Below are 12,950 nucleotides of genomic sequence, written 5' to 3' on the forward strand. Positions count from 1 at the left end.
AACAACCAACTCGTTGCGAAACGAGCGAAGAGAAAAGCTAGAGCAGCTGCTTCCAGAGAAGCATCAGGCTTCATATGCAGCTGCTGTAGGAAGGACCGTCACTCTAGAGTCGGCCTATTCAGCCACTCTACAATATGCTAATACTGCATCATCGTCTCTCAAGATGGACAGATGCCGATGACAACGATGATATATATTACACAAGCACAGTCAGGTGAAAAAGAAAGTACACCCTCTTTACCATCCATCCATTCATCATCTGTAGCTGCTTATCCTGTCCTACAGGGTCACGGGCAAGCTGGAGCCTATCCCAGCTGACTATGGGCAAGAGGCGGGGTACACCCTGGACAAGTCACCAGGTCATTGCAGGGCTGACACATAGACGCAGACAACCATTCACACTCACATTCACACCTACGGTCAATTTAGAGCCACCAGTTAACCTAACCTACATGCCTTCGGGGGAAACCGGAGCACCCGGAGGAAATCCATGCGGACATGGGGAGAGCATGCAAACTCCACGCAGAAAGGCCCTTGTCAGCCACGGGGCTCGAACCCAGGACCTTCTTGCTGTGAGGCGACAGTGCTAGCCACTACACCACCGTGCCACCCATGGTTTTACCAATCAAGACATTAAAAAAAATCATCTGATCCTTACCAGGTCCTAAAATTATGCAAATCTAACCTCAGATGTAGAGCAACACACAACAGGTTCCACCATGTCATTATTTATTGAACAAAAATTAAGTGAAAATGCAGAATCCATGTGTGAAAAAGTAAGTACACCCCATGATTCAATAGCTTGGAGAACCACCTTTTGCAGCAATAACTTGAAGCAGTCATTTTCTGTATGATTTTATCAGTCTCTCACATCATTGCGGAGGAATTTTGGCCCGCCCTTCTTTACAACATTGCTTCAGTTCATTCATGTTTGAGGGCATTTGTTGATGCACAGCTCTCTTAAGGTTTCACCACAGTATTTCAGTTGGGTTGAGGCCTGGACTTTGACTTGGCCATTCCAACACCTTGATTCTTTTCTTTTTCAGCCATTCTGCTGTAGATTTGCTGGTGTGCTTGGGATCATTGTCCTGTTGCATGACCCAATTGCAGCCAAGCTTTAGCTGTTGGGCAGATGGCCTCACGTTTGCCTCTAGAATAATTTGGTATACAGAGGAGTTCATGGTTGACTCAATGACTGCAAGGTGCCCAGGCTCTGTGGCTGCAAAACAAGCCCAAATCATCACCCCTCCACCACCATGCTTGATGGTTGGTATGAGGTGTTTGTGCTGATATGCTGTGTTTGGTTTTCGCCAAACATGGCGCTGTGCATTATTTCCACTTTGGTCTCATCTGTCCGAAGAACATTGTTCCACAAGGCTTGTGGCTTGTTCAGATGCATCTTTGCAAACCTAAGCCATGCTGTCATGTTCTTTTTAGATAGAAGAGGCTTTCTTCTGGCAACCCTTCCAAACAAGCCATACTTGTGCAGTCCTTTTCTAATTGTACTGTCATGAACTTTAACATGCTAACTGTGGCCTGTAAAGTCCTAGATGTAGTTCTTGGTTTTTTTTGCAGTTTCTCTGAGCATTGCACGGTCTGACCTTGGAGTAAATCTGCCGGGACGTCCACTCCTGGGAAGATTGGCAACTGTCTTGAATGTTTTCCACTTCTGAATAATCTTTCTCACATGAGAATGATGGATTTCAAATTGTTTGGAAATGGCCTTATAACCCTTCCCAGACTGATGTGCAGCAACAGTCGCTTCTCTAAGATCATTGCTGATGTCTTTCCTCCTTGGCACTGTGTTAACATACACCTGAGTGCTCCAGAAAAGCAAACTGCCAAAACTTCTGCTTTTTAAGAGGTGGCTAAGCTTGCTGATGACCAATTAATCAAATTCATTTGATCAGCAACACCTGGCTGCTAATTGCCTTCATAATTTCTATAGAAGCAGTCACGGTGTACTTAATTTTTCACACACTGCTACTGCATTTTTGGCTTATGTTGTGTTAAATAAATAATGACAGGGTGAATATGTCATGTGTTATTGGCCATCTGAAGTTGTATTTGCCTAATTTTAAGACCTGGTAAGGACCAGATGATTTTTTATTATGTCCTGACACTTAAAACCTAGACTTGAAAGAGGGTCTCATCTCATCTCATTATCTGTAGCCACTTTGTCCTGTTCTACAGGGTCGCAGGCAAGCTGGAGCCTATCCCAGCTGACTACGGGCGAAAGGTGGGGTACACCCTGGACAAGTCGCCAGGTCATCACAGGGCTGACACATAGACACAGACAACCATTCACACTCACATTCACACCTACGCTCAATTTAGAGTCACCAGTTAACCTAACCTGCATGTCTTTGGACTGTGGGGGAAACCGGAGCACCCGGAGGAAACCCACGCAGACACGGGGAGAACATGCAAACTCCGCACAGAAAGGCCCTCGCCGGCCACGGGACTCGAACCCGGACCTTCTTGCTGTGAGGCGACAGCGCTAACCACTACACCACCGTGCCGCCCCTTGAAAGAGGGTGTACTTTCTTTTTCACATGACTGTATGTAGAAATAAATAAATAAATAAATAAATAAATATATATATATATATATATATATATATATATATATATAAAACTACGTATATTTCTGCCATGGTGCAGCTGAATCGTTGATTCCAAATGGCCAGAAGGTGTTATAAGATGTTGATTAATTTTATATACTGTAACAGCACAGTTCAGCAGTTCTGGCTGCAAGGTTTATATTCAAATGCTCATTTTATTACATTATTGTTTTTATCGTAACAATGTACCAGGGACTTGTATGGCAGATGCTTAATGATAAACAGATTAAAAAACCTGTGTAATTCTTGATAAGGTTGGTTATTCTGCGAGATGTTGATTTGCCATATTCTAAGGAGACTGCAGTGTATGTGCTTTGTAATAGTCCGAGATAAATTCCAACACGGGGCGGCACGGTGGTGTAGTGGTTAGCGCTGTCGCCTCACAGCAAGAAGGTCCGGGTTCGAGCCCCGTGGCCGGCGAGGGCCTTTCTGTGTGGAGTTTGCATGTTCTCCCCGTGTCCACGTGGGTTTCCTCCGGGTGCTCCGGTTTCCCCCACAGTCCAAAGACATGCAGGTTAGGTTAACTGGTGACTCTAAATTGACCGTAGGTGTGAATGTGAGTGGGAATGGTTGTCTGTGTCTATGTGTCAGCCCTGTGATGACCTGGCGACTTGTCCAGGGTGTACCCCGCCTTTCGCCCGTAGTCAGCTGGGATAGGCTCCAGCTTGCCTGCGACCCTGTAGAACAGGATAAAGCGGCTAGAGATAATGAAGAGCGATGTTTTTCTTATACAGCATGACATACGGACACGAACAAACGTCAAGTCTATTCCAAGCAAACAGTATTTTACTTCATACTGTCTTCCAGGTCTAAAGATGGAAATAAAAATCACATCTTCAAATCTTTGGCAGCAGTTTACAGCTTGGCACATTGACCAACACAACTGTATACAGTAAATCTTCGAGATCTGTGCATCAACAGCAGGGATCGGCTGTGTGTTAGTTTTCCACTGTGCATATATTGCAGCAGTCATGCGATCAGTCAGTCTGATTCTAATATATAAGTGAGGACAACAAAATCCAGATGATTTCTGGTGAGATTAAGCTAAAATATTTATCATCAGAAATATACTTTCGGTGATGATAATATATGTTACCCAGACATCACCAACACCTACAAACTGTGTTGCAGTTGCCAAAATATCAGAAAGACCATCTGGGCCAACCCCTCGCCGCCCATTTCTGACTGATACACTCTGCATCGTAAGTCATCAAACATAGCTCTTTGCAGTGTCAGTGCAGATTCGCAAATTGGCTGCCTGACAGTTCTCACATGTCTGTTCAATCTCACTCTTATTGCCCAATGCAACCCAAGATCCATACTTGCTTATACAAACCACTGATTGTGCACAACACGGAACAATTTCATCACTTTCCTAAATTTGATAGAAGGCACTCATAGTGATTCATTTGCTATTCCAAGGCAACCGATTCCCATCCAACCTCCTCGAATGATGATTACGTCTCATGTCGCTATAAAGCCTGAGAAGGAAAGAAAGGCCTTTTCTTTCACTGTCACTCTATTACCCAAACTCCTGCTGATATCCATAAGAGAGCACTCTTGGTGCAGTCTGGGAATCCTAAAACAGCGGCTGTAGGAAAAGAAAAAAAAAATCGCACAGATGAATAAGATGTTAAATTTACACGTAGCTTTTTGGGGGTTGATTATTGATCTACTGCAGAAGATGGAAGTTTGAGGCGGATTTCGACTGACTGCATTAAAATAAACACACTCTCATACATGTCAACCTATACGGAATGTCCGTATTTTATACGGATTTGATTCAATAAACGTAGTATACGGGCGTATAAATAAAGTTATACGGATTCTTTAAAAAAACTTTAATATTTATTTAGAGCTATAATCAATTCCCACGATGATAAAAGAGCGCATAACATTTACAAACGTACTGTACACCACAGCCAGCCAGTAAAGAGTCTTATGAAATCACGCGTTATCTTGTGGTAGCGAGACTTCGTTCCACTTTTGATCATGCGCACACCGCATTACGAGAATCCCGCCAACCGGGAAGTCATAGACATATAAACATAGACGCCACCTTCTGCGTAGAATCATACGTCATCCTCGCCGCCATATTGGATGTGGCAAAGTGGAGATTCTTCAACCGTCTCTGGTATAGCGTCTAGACAGTAGCCGAGAATAAAGATGCCTCATTCATGTGCTGCGTTTAACTGTACCAACAGGTTTACCGTCCAAACGAGATCACATGGGATTACCTTTCACAGGTGAGACTGGAAAAATACTTTTCATTGTATTTGGTCTTTATAACATAATTTTACAAACAGATTTTCCTGACTTTGTGGCTAATATGAAGTCTCGTGCATAATAGCCGCTCGGTGAAACCTGTCTCCAAACAACGAAGTATTTCCTTCGTAACTACGCTGATAACACTTTGTGTTTTTGTCAAACATTGGGGCTTTGTATTCATTCTGAAGGTTTATTGTTATTAATATTGAATAAAAAGTAACTGGGATATATATCATTGTTAATTATCATTCAAATTTTAGGTAAATTATTTGAATTTGCATCTTATACGGATTTTATAAGGGAAATACGGATTTTGGAGGTTGGTTATACAGGTTTGATTGACCAAAGGTTGACATGTATGCACTCTGGACTGTAGAGGATTTCAAACTGGTGGTTATTGTGAGAACTGGAATGAAGAGATGTCGGAGTCAATGAATAAAATGAATAGAAAGGATTAGTATTATGCATCTTTCAAGGCATGCAAAGAACTGTCTGGACATGACACAGACGACGCAAGAACACGTTGGAGTTCTACCTCAACAAATGCACTCGAAGTAACAGGAAGGCCAAGGAGCCCAATGTACAGAATTCCTCCAGGTGAAAACCAACACAATCCCGGCGTGTCCTAAACCTGTGGTGCTGTATTAGCCTGAAAGAAAGAAAGAAAGAAAGAAAGAAAGAAAGAAAGAAAGAAAGAAAGACACCACCGTGTATTTTGAATGACGTGATTTGTGTTCGAAACACAAAATGGCCACGCTAATAATAAGGATCGTGACAAGATGCTTGGACAAGATCCAAACCGGAGAAGATCTGAACTCTGCTTAGACAGCAAGCAAGCACATGAATCAAATTCTTTGGTGTAAAAATGTTATTTCTCGGAAATTGTGTCTATTGATGCACAAAAGGAAGTTGATTCTAGATCTTGGCTCTGCTCGTGCCTTTCCTTGCGGGGTGTCTTACAAGTGAAAGACAGTTTTTCAGGACACAATGGTGTTTCTTTGGTTGTTTAGTCTGCTTTCACTGAAGAAGACACAACACTCGCTGTACATCAAACCAATTAGCTTCAACGTGAAGACAAGCAAGAAATACTGTAAAAACGTGGCCTTGACAAAATCCATATCAAAAGGACTCGGCATTGTTTTATCAAAGGAGATTAGTTCCGTTTATACACAACACTGCACGAACAATACACAGAGGCGCTATCAAAGCAAATGACCTAAATACAGTGCTTAAAAAGGTGAAGTTACTGGAGAAACACTGGGCCTCATTTACCAACCAACAAATTGATTCATACCTCTTTCACAGGAGCTTTTACAATAGCTGGATTCGAAACCAGTTGGTTTAAAAAAATGTTCATACGTATACTGCAAGAGCTCTGGAGTTGGTGCGAATTTATAAGGAGCCTCACTAATGTAAACGTTAAATGACAGACGCTCTTTCACCATTTAGCGATCATTTTGTTATTTTCATTTCTCTGTTAGGGCGGCACGGTCGGTGGTGTAGTGGTTAGCGCTGTCGCCTCACAGCAAGAACGTCCGGGCTCGAGCCCTGTGACCGGCGAGGGCCTTTCTGTGCGGAGTTTGCATGTTCTCCCCGTGTCTGCGTGGGTTTCCTCCGGGTGCTCCGGTTTCCCCCACAGTCCAAAGACATGCAGGTTAGGTTAACTGGCGACTCTAAATTGACCGTAGGTGTGAATGGGAGTGTGAATGGTTGTCTGTGTCTATGACTACGTTCAGACTGCACCCTGAAACGACCAATATCCGATTTTTTTGCCCATATGCGACCTGTATCCGATTTGTTATTGACAATCTGAACGACACAGATCCGATTTTTTTCACGTGACCCAGGCCGCTTGGATATGTGGTCCTAATTCCGATGCATATCTGTTATTTTCACATGCGACTGCAGTCTGACCGGACAGGTTGCATTCATGCGACCTACACGTCATCAACAAGAGACAAACGTCACTATTCTGCGTTGGCTAATCCCGCCTCTTTGGTGGAAAACAGCAACATTTGTACAGTTTTCAGAATTTAAATAGACTTTTATAGAATTGATCAAGCTAATGGTGGATTTGGTAGGGACCTGGATGTTGATCTGTTAGCCTGATTAAATAAAACAGTTTCTATAACTGATTTGTAACTTAAACCATCCTGTATTACAAGATTATAAGATTGTTCTGAAAATTTCCAGTAATTTGACACCTTTGGTCTCATTAGTCTGCTGCCCACATTAATCAGATTATTGTGTGAGTTCTGCCGCCGCCAAAAAAACCACATCGCCAGGTCTCGCCTCATCTCCATGCTTTACTTGCAAACTTGAAGAGTGCGCTTTTTTTTTGTTTACGTATTACGTGGATATGCATATTACGTGTCAATTTGCGCATGCGGGACACTTTTGGGTCGTTTTCCGTTCATATTGGAGATCGCCTACAAGTCTCATATAATTGGTAATGTGAACGGCCTAACAAAAAAATCGGATTTCACAACAAATCGGATATGGGTCGTTTCAGGTTGCAGTCTGAACGTAGTGTATGTGTTGGCCCTGTGATGACCTGGCGACTTGTCCAGGGTGTACCCCGCCTTTCGCCCGCAGTCAGCTGGGATAGGCTCCAGCTTGCCTGCGACCCTGTAGAACAGGATTAAGCGGCTAGAGATGATGAGATGAGATGAGATTTCTCTGTGAGCGTTGCCTTTTTATACGGTTTTCTATGCCTCACTAAAAAAGCAAATCAGCTGAGCGAAGCACTTCGGAATTTACAGGTGATTAACATTCACCAGCATGTGCTTGACGGGAGGATGACAGCTTTGCTAAAACATTGATAAATGAAGCCAATTATACATACAGTACGAATAAAACATAGCTTATATAACGTATAAAATCTCATTACCGTAAATCTGCAAATAGTCAAAGGATACAACAATAACATTCTTGATGATTTAAAATAAATAAATAGTCTTGGTCAAGACATCATTTTCTTTGTGGGTTTTTAAAAAAAATATTTTAATCAAGTTTATTTCTGAATTGTTGCTTTAGGCTTTTCATCAACTCTCCAAGTCCTGACAGCATAAATGTCTTGGTGCTTACCAGATGACATGAGGTGAGTTATTGAACATTTCATCACTGGTGGTCTGAGTGACCTCATTTCTGTTTGGATGGCGCACCACCCATAAAACACACATTCATAATTCCTCATCGCGGAAGATCCCGATGTCTGCTGATGTCTGATGTTCAAACGGTAGACCAGGCCGCGCTAATTCAGAAAGACAGTGGAGCCAGTTTGTTTAAAACAGTGTCACTATCCACTTTCCTGTCTGTCCATCCTATTTGGACACTTCTTAAAGTGGTGCAAGACGACACTAAGGCCCTGTCCACACGGCAACGGATTCAGGTGACTCCGATACAATTGCTTATCGTTTAGGCCTGGCGTCCACACGGCACCGGCGTTTTGGGTGCCCAAAACGCAATCTTTTTGAGAACGGGTTCCAGAGTGGAAAGATCTGGCAACGTTGCCGTTGTGAAGTCGTCTGGATGAGTAGAACGGATTTGTTTACGATGACATCACAACCACATGACTGTGAGTGCTTCACGCTGGGTAGAAGTGTAACGAATATCACCAGGAAAAAGCCTTACAGAGCACTAATGAGAGTGAAACACGAGCTTGGATATTATTATTATTATTATTATTATTATTATTATGTTCAGTGTTAGTTCACAGTAGTAATGCAAGAAGCAGAATAGTGACAGTAATAGTGAAGCAAAAACATGCAATTGTACAAACACTGCAGCTCTACAGCAAAATATTCATTTATGAAATGGTCTGATTCTTAACACCAGTAGTGCCAATGATCTTCTCATTGCGATGCGATGCGAGTTGTCAACAAATCCTATAACTTGGTTCATGAAAAGCGCTTACAAAATATTTTCACTGTGAATATTTATTGTGTAATGGTGCAATCCCGCCGGGAAAAAAAGGAGCGATCTCACCTCTTCAGATGTTGATTTAAGTCCGACAATACATTCCTCAAAAAGGGCGTAGAGGAGCAAATTAATCCAATTTATTCCGGACCATTAAAGACGCCGCCTTCCGCGTAGAATCATACGTCATCCTCGGCGCCATATTGGATAGGTCAAAGCGGAGAATAAAGATTCATGTGCTGCCTTTAACTGTACCAACAGGTTTACCGTCCAAACGAGATCACATGGGATTACCTTTCACAGGTGAAAAACAAATTAATCCATCAACGTGTAGCATTCAATTTATTTCGGACCATTAAAGACGCCGCCTTCCGCGTAGAATCATACATCATCCTCGCCGCCATATTGGATAGGTCAAAGCGGAGAATAAAGATTAGCTGCGTTTAACTGTACCAACAGGTTTGCCGTCCAAACGAGATCACATAGGATTACCTTTCACAGGTGAGACTGGAAAAATACTTTTCATTGTATTTGGTCATTATAATGTAATTTTACAAACAGATTTTCCTGACTTTGTGGCTAATATGAAGTCTCGCGCATTATGCGCATGTGTCCTTACTTCTTCTATTGTTCTGGTGTCTCTGAAGGGACCGTCTTACAGCGCCCCTAGAGGTGTGGCATGTGTATTGCATCGTTTTCAGCAAGCGTTGCGTTGCCATATGGACCTGATATTTTACTGATTGTTGCCCATTTGGACGCGATATATTTTTAAATAACATCTCGTTGCCGTTGTCGTGTGGATGTAGCCTAAGAGCCGACTTCTCTTTAAGGAGTTCCCTCTTTCTGTGTGCATGCAGTGCTAATTGTTATTATAAAATGCCTGTATTAGCACATATCGTTTTAATGGAAATGCCTGTTGGGCTTGGGAAGCATTATTATAAAACAGGGTCCTTTGCTGCAATTAAGCAAAGTACTTCCAGAGAACTTCATTTACCTCTAATTGGATCCCTAAGGAACTTGTGGGGACATTTACATATAGCCAAGACTGACCACAACTGCAGGGAGCTGTTATGGCATCATCAGTATACGCTGCTTGGTAGCAGAGCCTGTAAAATATTTAAGCTCCGTTTATATACAGGATGACATACAGTGGTGCTTGAAAGTTTGTGAACCCTTTAGAATTTTCTATACAGTATTTCTGCATAAATATGACCTAAAACATCATCAGATTTTCACACAAGTCCTAAAAGTAGATAAAGAGAACCCAGTTAAACAAATGAGACGAAAATATTATACTTGGTCATTTATTTATTGAGGAAAATGATCCGATATTACATATCTGTGAGTGGCAAAAGTATGTGAACCTCTAGGATTCGCAGTTAATTTGAAGGTGAAATTAGAGTCAGGTGTTTTCAATCAACAGGATGACAATCAGGTGTGAGTGGGCACCCTGTTTTATTTAAAGAACAGGGATCTATCAAAGTCTGATCTTCACAACACATGTTTGTGGAAGTGTATCATGGCACGAACAAAGGAGATTTCTGAGGACCTCAGAAAAAGCGTTGTTGATGCTCATCAGGCTGGAAAAGGTTACAAAACCATCTCTAAAGAGTTTGGGCTCCACCAATCCACAGTCAGACAGATTGTGTACAAATGGAGGAAATTCAAGACCATTGTTACCCTCCCCAGGAATGGTCAACCAACAAAGATCACTCCAAGAGCAAGGCGTGTAATAGTTGGCGAGGTCACAAAAGACTCCAGGGTAACTTCTAAGCAACTGAAGGCCTCTCTCACATTGGCTAATGTTCATGTTCATGAGTCCACCATCAGGAGAACACTGAACAACAATGGTGTGCATGGCAGGGTTGCAAGGAGGAAGCCACTGCTCTCCAAAAAGAACATTGCTGCTTGTCTGCAGTTTACTAAAGATCACAAGACAACGACCCTAAGCACACAAGTCGTTCTACCAAAGAATGGTTAAAGAAGAATAAAGTTAATGTTTTGGAATGGCCAAGTCAAAGTCCTGACCTTAATCCAATCAAAACGTTGTGGAAGGACCTGAAGCGAGCAGTTCATATCAGGAAACCCACCAACATCCCAGAGTTGAAGCTGTTCTGTATGGAGGAATGGGCTAAAATTCCTCCAAGCCGGTGTGCAGGACTGATCAACAGTTACCGGAAACATTTAGTTGCAGTTATTGCTGCACAAGGGGGTCACACCAGATACTGAAAGCAAAGGTTCACATACTTTTGCCACTCACAGATATGTAATATTACATCATTTTCCTCAATAAATAAATGACCAAGTATAATATTTTTGTCTCATTTGTTGAACTGGGTTCATTTTATCTACTTGTAGGACTTGTGTGAAAATCTGATGATGTTTTAGGTCATATTTATGCAGAAATAACGAAAATTCTAAAGGGTTCACAAACTTTCAAGCACCACTGTCAGAGGACATATAGAAAAGCAAGGACGCAGTTAGAATTAACTGTGGCTGAGGTTTCACAGAGCAATTTGTTGATCTCTGCTTTATTTCACAGACTTCTCAGGAGAGATGGAAGCTAATCGATGCTACGTTGAAGATGTTACGTGAGGTTATCAACGTGATGACATGATGCCAGCATGATACATAAGATTTACACAAAGACATGAAATCCCAAAACACAGAATTTGAGGAATGGAAAAGTACAAGTGTAAAACAGACAGGCGTAATCCTTTGGTGATATCTGTTTGCCTTTGTTGCTCCTCGTTAGGTTGCAAACTCATGAGAGAAGTCCTGCAAGATGATACAAGAAGGCAAGTAAATCAGAGACGAAAAGCAAGCGCCCGACAATAGGTTTTTATCTCTACTCACGAGCCTGTCCAATGCATACTTACCCATAATCTCCAGCTGATTTATCTTGGCCCTTTTGGCCTGAGAAATTCCAGTGCTGGTTGTTATAGAGTGAGAGAAAACACAGCGAGAGCTCTGCACTGGGAGGCAAGGTTCCCTGGAGAGTTAAGGGGTCATCGTGGCACTCCCATCCAGTCCAAAGGGGAGCTATCTCTGTCTTTGTGCCAGGTGTAGCACACACACACACACACCCCTCCCGTCCCCATCCTTCCATTACTACTGTCTGAAAACGAAGCGTTGATTTCATCTAAACAACAGCAGTTTACTGGGGTCCAAAGAGAAGGTCATGACAGCACTCAATCACCGCGATAGCATATGCGCCGTATAATAAATTGTGCACATATGCTTCAAGACATTTTAACTTATTTATGCTCTATTTATCCTGGTCCATCTCCCTTGCAAGGAAGCCCTGAGACAAGTCTGGCATTTCACTGTCTAATGATAGTCCAAAAAAGCTCTCAGCAGCACACATGCTCGAATTATCACGTAATAGAATCCGATTCTTGTGCTTTGTATAAATGGCTTTTGATATTTTTTTTAGCTTTGTAACTAAAGGCTACATGATTAAGACGCTAATCAAAAGCCATGAGACGCATTTGATTATCAAGGGGATGTTTTCTGGTTTTGTTTTGGGCAGACATCTGAACATTATAATCGCAGCCTCAGGAACCTTGAACTCAGCCAACCTGATTCGGCATGCGAACATCATCTTCCTAATTTAAAGAAACTCCGGAGAAGATTAGTGGAGTTAACATGCCACGAGTGCTCCTCTGTTATAACCTGGAATTATTGTACTCCAAGAACTAACAGCTGTGCAAGCCACTCCTAACACCAGAGCTGAGAACAATGGAGAACAAATATAGCCCGTTTTTTTTACGTCAAGCGTACTTCCGCATGACATCACCGGTAGGTTTTTGTGCAAAGAAAATAATGTCTTGGAGCTCTTTGAATCACAATGTGGCATAATTTTTGGAGACAACCACGACAGGACTTCACCGTAGTGCCTGTTGCTGTCCTTCAGATCTACAACTGGTTGGGCGAGTATAGAGGAAACCTGCCTCTGTCTGCCCTCACATGGACTCACTTCCAGCCAGTTATCCTGAGGTTGGCGCCAGCCAGCACGTTTACTCAGATGCACGCTGGGAAGGAAGTGCACTGCTGGGTAAAGCTCTGTTATTGTTGACTTGATGAAGATAAGAAGCAATTAATTAAGATAATAGAGGAGCAATACAATAGTCTATTGAGG

At 42.3% G+C, this 12,950-nt stretch overlaps 1 protein-coding gene across 3 annotated transcripts in view; it reads right to left on the reverse strand.

The window, feature by feature from the left end:
* si:dkey-49n23.1 (semaphorin-3D) overlaps positions 1 to 12,950 on the reverse strand; it is a 152,310-nt gene that overhangs the window by 109,139 nt on the left and 30,221 nt on the right. The window lies entirely within an intron of this gene.

Source organism: Neoarius graeffei, chromosome 26 (genome assembly GCF_027579695.1).
Source record: "Neoarius graeffei isolate fNeoGra1 chromosome 26, fNeoGra1.pri, whole genome shotgun sequence".
NCBI classification, from domain to species: domain Eukaryota; kingdom Metazoa; phylum Chordata; class Actinopteri; order Siluriformes; family Ariidae; genus Neoarius; species Neoarius graeffei.